Genomic DNA, 7426 nt, shown 5'->3' with positions numbered 1-7426 from the left:
ATCTTTTTTTGTGACACCATCCAAAGAGTAATTCACCATGCTCAAAGGGATATTCAATGTTTGCTTCATTTTTTTTTTTTTTTTTACCCATCTACCAATAGGTGCTCTTCTTTGCGAGGCACTGGAAAAACTCCCTAGACTTTGTGGTTGAATATGTATTTGAAATTCACTGCTCAACTGAGGGACCTTACAGATAATTGGATGTGTGGGGCATAGAGATGAGGTAGTCATTCAAAACTCATGTTAAACACTATAATTGCACACAGAGTGAGTCCATGCAACTTATTGTGACTTGTTAAGCAAAATTTTACTCCTGAACTTATTTAGGCTTGCCATAATAAAGGGGTTGAACACTTATTAACTCAAAACAATTTTAGCTTATCAAATCAAAATCGAATGTATTTATATAGCCCTTCTTACATCAGCTGATATCTCAAAGTGCTGTACAGAAACCCAGCCTAAAACCGCAAACAGCAAGTAATGCAGGTGTAGAAGCACGGTGGCTAGGAAAAACTCCCTAGAAAGGCCAAAACCTAGGAAGAAACCTAGAGAGGAACCAGGCTATGAGGGGTGGCCAGTCCTCTTCTGGCTGTGCCGGGTGGAGATTATAACAGAACATGGCCAAGATGTTCAAATGTTCATAAATGACCAGCATGGTCAAATAATAATAATCACAGTAGTTGTCGAGGGTGCAACAAGTCAGCACCTCAAGAGTAAATGTCAGTTGGCTTTTCATAGCCGATCATTGAGAGTATCTCTACCACTTCTGCTGTCTCTAGAGAGTTGAAAACAGCAGGTCTGGGACAGGTAGCACGTCCGGTGAACAGGTCAGGGTTCCATAGCCGCAGGCAGAACAGTTGAAACTGGAGCAGCAGCACGGTCAGGTGGACTGGGGACAGCAAGGAGTCATCATGCCAGGTAGTCCTGAGGCATGGTCCTAGGGCTCAGGTCCTCCGAGAGAGAAAGAAAGAAAGAGAGAAAGAGAGAATTAGAGAGAGCATACTTAAATTCACACAGGACACCGGATAAGACAGGAGAAATATTCCAGATATAACAGACTGACCCTAGCCCCCCGACACATAAACTACTGCAGCATAAATACTGGAGGCTGAGACAGGAGGGGTCAGGAGACACTGTGGCCCCATCCGATGATACCCCCGGACAGGGCCAAACAGGCAGGATATAACCACACCCACTTTGCCAAAGCACAGCCCCCACACCACTAGAGGCATAATTTCAACCACCAACTTACCATCCTGAGACAAGGCCGAGTATAGCCCACAACGATCTCAGCCACGGCACAACCCAAGGGAGGGCGCCAACCCAGACAGGAAGACCATGTCAGTGACTCAACCCACTCAAGTGACGCACCCCTCCTAGGGACGGCATGGAAGAACACCAGTAAGCCAGTGACTCAGCCCCTGTAATAGGGTTAGAGGCAGAGAATCCCAGTGGAGAGAGGGGAATCGGCCAGGCATAAGTTTTAATACATGTTTAAACATTTCAAAAAACAGAATTCCACTTTGACATTATGGGGTATTGTGAGTAGGCCAGTGACAAAAAAACCTGCAATTTTATCAATTTTAAATTCAGGCTGTAACACATCAAAATGAGGAAAAAGTCAAGGGGTGTGAATACTTTCTGACGGCTCTGTATATTATAAACTGTGGGAAAGATTTTGGGCTGTCTGGCCTGGGTTCAGCTGTTATATGAACTGAGATGGAGATGGAGCAGAGAGGTCCTTCAGCTCGGAAGCACCTGAAAGCTGAGCTGCACGTTGTTTCACAGATAACCAAAGAGAAGGACAGACAGATGGATGGACAGAAGAATGGACTGACAGATGAACCGACTGACGGACAGACAGGCGATGCATGCATACATGGATGCACGTTCACACACACACACACACACACACAATGGTTGTGCTCAATTCAGAATTGAATTGAGAATGCCTCAAATACTATTCAATTCTTGAATTTGAATTAAAGTAGTCAACAGGATACAGAATTGTAATTCGAGTTTTAGTGAAAGGAAATAGAATTTCAGTGAAATTAAAATAACTCTTCTATTCTATATTAGGTGTAGTCTATACAAATATACATCTTGTACATAAAACATCAAACATGCCATTATATACATGCATATAAAATATTGATGAAAAAATAGATTAAAATGAATGATCAAGGAAAACAAAACCTGTATGCAAATATTCATTAATCACTTACCTTTTCTTAAATATGGGTAAAAAATACAACATTTCCCAGAATGCATTCATTTAACACTCAAGTTGACCATTAGGCCTTCAAAAAGAAGTCAAACAAAAGAGTATATGAACATTGTTTCCAGATTATATATTCTTTGTATCTGGAAGTGTGAACTGTCAGATTCATGGAATTTCTTTGAATTACACGGAATAAATTCTAATTCCTGTCACTCTAACTCAAATTCTAATTCCTGTCACACTAACTCAAATTCTAATTCCTGTCACTCTAACTCAAATTCTAAATCCTGTTGGGTGTGGCCAATTCAATTTGAATTTCAACTCATGAGTTGAATGGGAGTCGATTCCCCCCAAAAATGTTGAGCACACGCACGCACACACAGGTACTGTCACGCACAGGTACTGTCATCCATCAGTGGGTAATATGCTAGCTGCCATGTTGTTGGGGAGTTGGTCTGGCGCATTACTGAGTTTTGTATGATGTCATCACCAGCTGGGGTCTCTGGGGGATTGTGGGATTTGAAGTCTGAAATACAGCAGAGACTCCAAATCATGATAGTGACTACAATTATTTTCCAGAAATGTGGTATAGTCCTCCCTACACTCTTAGAAAAAAAAAGGGTTCCAAAGGGTTTCTTAGGCTGTGGAAAGGGTTCTACCTGGAACAAAAAGGGCTCTCCATTTTCTTTCTAAGAGGCTATAGCTTCCATAATGTCAGCTTTAATATGCAAACATTATAGACAAGTCCTGGATCAGTTCAACTCACACTCAAATACCCTTGGGACCATAGCCAATTGCTAGTCTGGGATCAGCATGATATTATAACAAACACCTGACCAGCCTCACGAAAACCTGGCTGCAAGTATTGCCTGAAGTCATCAATATGTATAGGCCGTGTAATTTGAGATTTTATGCTCAGCTGCGTGCCGTGGATGGATGCTAGCTATCAAGCTAACAAGTGCCCCTGGTCTCATGCTCTCGTAATCAGAACTCAGCTTGGGGATTCATTTAGATTCTTATCAGCAGTGTAGCATTGTGTGGGTCACAGCACGATGACCCGAGGGTGCTTACGGTGCTATGCACACTAATTGCACAGTTCTGTGCACACTAATATAAAAACACACACACAGGTACACATACACACACAAACATACACTGTTTGGTGTGATTCATATTTATCTGTGTTCTGTAGTAACTACAGCACCAAGCTAGCTAGGATGTTTGTACCCAGTGAATTATACAACAGATATGTGATCAAGGTTTATCTTGTTCTTGGAGAAGAAAGGAAACCTGAGTCAAATACACACTCAAACCCAAACATGAATAGTTTATTTGGAATCCATGATGAAACATTTGGAGCAGGAAGAACCCAAATATGTTGGTTGGAAGTTGTGTAAAGATTCTTTCATTTGTGATTTACGCACTCCCACAAGTGTGCATGTACACACGCACACAGATACACACACTTACTATCATCATTTCATGTAAAAATAAATGTTTTCCACTAGGCTTAACTACTATTCCCCCCCCCCCAAAAAAATATATTTGATTAAGTAAATCTCTAATACACAATTTATTGAAACAGTATTTTATTTAGAAATAATAATAAAAAAATAGTCTGATTGACTAAATGTATACATGTTTATCAAACACAACTGAATCATATATCTCCAAATTGAATACATTTTCTCTTCTAGCTATTGGACTTATGTTCATCCAACTCAATCTGATTACTTAAATCATAATTACATTGCATTTGTTTCCATCAGCCTAATGCTTTTGTCTGGTTTCTGTAGGTATGATGTCTGTGAACATATGAATAAAAAATCAGCAAAAAGACACATTTCTGTAGAAAAAAAATCAAGCCAATTCATTTCACAATCTCTCACATACAAGCAAACACAGTAGCAGTGTGAGGGGAAGCATACCACATCCTATGTGTTGTGATAATTGCATTGTTTGCTCTATAACCTGTTAGGCCTATGTATCACGGAGGGAAGGCATATGAACTAAGGCCGAGACAATAAGACACAGTGGCAGAATACATTCAACCACACCTTTGTTTCACCACAAAACCGGAGCAACATCTGTCAACAAACACTTAGTGCATTCGGAAAGTATTCAGACCCATTGACTTTTTCCACATTTTGTTACGTTACAGCCTTATTCTAAAATGGATTAAAAAAATGTGTTTTTCATCAGTCTACACATACACACAATACCCCATAATGCCAAAGCAAAAACAGATTTTTAGATGTTTTTGCAAATGTATTAAAAATTAACAGAAATACCTTATTACATAAGTATTCAGACCCTTTGTTATGAGACTCGAAATTGAGCAAAGGTGCATCGTGTTTCCATTGATCATCCTTGAGATGTTTCTACAACTTGATTGGATTCCACTTGTGGTAAATTAAATTGATTGGACATGATTTGGAAAGGCACACTCCTGTCTTTATAAGGTCCCACAGTTGACAGTGCATGTCAGAGCAAAAACCAAGTCATGAGGTCAAAGGAATTGTCCATAGAGCTCCGAGACAGGATTGTGTCGAAGCACAGATCTGGGGAAAGGTACCAAAACATTTCTGCAGCATTGAAGGTCACCAAGAACACAGTGGCCTCCATCATTCTTAAATGGAAGAAAATTGGAACCACAATATTTTCCTAGATTTAGCCGCCCAGCCAAACCGAGCAATCGGGCGAGAAGTGCCTTGGTCAGGGAGATGACCAAGAAACCGACGGTCACTCTGACAGAGCTCCAGAGTTCCTCTGTGGAGATGGGAGAACCTTCCAGAAGGACAACCATCTCTGCAGCACAACTCCAATCAGGCCTTTATGGTAGAGTGGTCAGACGGAAGCGACTCCTCAGTAGAAGGCACATAACAGCCCGCTTGCAGTTTGCCAAAAGCCACCAAAAGGACTCTTAGACCATGAGAAACAAGTTTCTCTGGTTTGATGAAACAAAGCGTCACGTATGACGGAAACCTGGCACCATCCCTATGGTGAAGAATGGTGGTGGCAGCATCATGCTGTGGGGATGTTTTTCAGCGGCAGGGACTGGGAGACTAGTCAGGGTTGAGGGTAAAACTTACAGATTAGGTACAGATATAATATCCTTGATGAAAACCTGCTCCAGAGCGCACCGGACCTCAGACTGGGGCGAAGGTTCACCTTCTAACTGAACAACGACCCTAAGCAGACAGCCAAGACATCAGAGGAGTGGATTCGGGACAAGTCTCTGAATGTCCTTGAGTGGCCCAGCCAGAGCCCGGACTTGAACCCAATCAAACATCTCTGGAGAGATCTGAAAATAGCTGTGCAGCGACACTCCCCATCCAACCTGACAATGCATGTGAGGATCTACAGAGAAGAATGGGAGAAACTCCCCAAATACAGGTATGCCAAGCATGTAGCGTCATACCCAAGAAGATTCTAGGTTGTAATATCTGCCAAGGTCTGAACACTTACAGTCAAATGTTTGGACACACCTACTCATTCAAGGGTTTTCCTTTATTTTAGCTATTTTGTATATTGAAGAATAATAATGAAGACATCAAAACTATGAAATAACACATATGGAATCATGGAGTAACCAAAAAAGTGTTAAACAATTCTTCAAAGTAGCCACTCCTTGACTTGATGACAGCTTTGCACACTTGGCATTCTCTCAACCAGCTTCACCTGTAATGCTTTTCCAACAGTCTTGAAGGAGTTCCCACATATGCTGAGCAATTGTTGGCTGCTTTTCCTTCATTCTGTGGTCCAACTCATCCCAAACCATCTCAATCTGGTTGAGGTCGGTTGATTGTGGAAGCCAAGTCATCTGATAGAGCACTCCATCCCTATCCTTCTTGAGAATTGAAGTAGGGTTTCCCCTTGCGTTGCAAGGGCCGCGGCTTTTGTGGCGCGATGGGTAACGATGCTTCGTGGGGTGTCAGTTGTTGATGTGTGCAAGGGTCCCTGGTTCGAGCCCGGGTTGGGGCGAAGAGAGGGACGGAACCTACACTGTTACACCAAGAAGGCAGCAACAATCAATACATTACAGAATTAAAACATACAACAATACAACAACATAATCCATCCTAAAAAACAGCATTTATACTCCTCCGTAACAGAATCTCCCATCAATATTTTAAATTAATTCAGTGGCACTAACATATCTAGATGAAGCATGGATTGTAGATTATTCCATGCGGCTGGTGCACAAGAAGAGAAGGCAGTCTTGCCTAATACTATGAATATCCTGGGGACTTTAAGTAGCAACCACCTAGCAGACCAGGTATGGTAACTGCTGGTGGTGAAGGACACCAGACTACAGATGAACACATACAAATGTATCTTTCTGCACATATGAAGTGAGGTCCAACCTACCATTTGGTTCAAGGTGCAATGGTGGGTTAGTGACTTGGCATTTGTAATAAAGTGCAAGGATGCGTGATAAACAGAGTCCAGTCTCTGTAAGACAGAGGAGGCTGCATGCATATACAACAAGTCACCATAATCAATTACAGAGAGAAAAGTGGCCTGAACAAGCTTCTTTCTAGCCATAAGCGGGAAGCAAGCGTTATTATTACAAAAATAAAAACCCAATTTCAATTTAAGCTTTGTCACAAGATTATCCACATAAACTTTAAAGGACAACTTGTCATCCAACCAAATACCTAGGTATTTGTACAGTAGGATGACACTTTTTCAATGGATAAGCCACTATGTGTGACAATGCTAACGTTCTCTGGCAGAGATCTAGCTCTGGTAAATATCATGAATTTAGTTTTTTGTATATTCAAGACCAGTTTGAGACCATAAAGGGAGGCCTAAAGTGACTGAAAAGCAACATCCTGAACCAGAGAAGGAGCACATGAAAATATGACTGTATCATCTGCATATAGATGTAACTTTGCTGGTTGCATCCCATTTCCCAAATCATTAATAAAAATTGAGAACAACACTGGAGCTAAAATGGAACCCTGGGGCACAGCTCTATTAATCTCAAGAAAACTAGACTTGTGATTGTCAGTATATACACATTGTGTTCTGTCAGAAAGATAGTTCCTAAACCAATTTACCACCCTCCACTGAGACCAATGTTTCTGAGTCTAGCTAGCAAAAATAAATGGTCAACTGAATCAAAGGCCTTTGATAAATCCACAAACAGAGCAGCACAATGTTGCACAATCAAGTCCATTAATGATGTAATTTGCCGCT

Source organism: Salmo salar, chromosome 09 (assembly GCF_965601325.2).
Source record: "Salmo salar chromosome 09, fSalSal1, whole genome shotgun sequence".
Classification (NCBI taxonomy): Eukaryota; Metazoa; Chordata; class Actinopteri; order Salmoniformes; family Salmonidae; genus Salmo; species Salmo salar.
The sequence above is the reverse complement of the archived record's forward strand: the minus strand, read 5'-3'. Positions refer to the sequence as shown.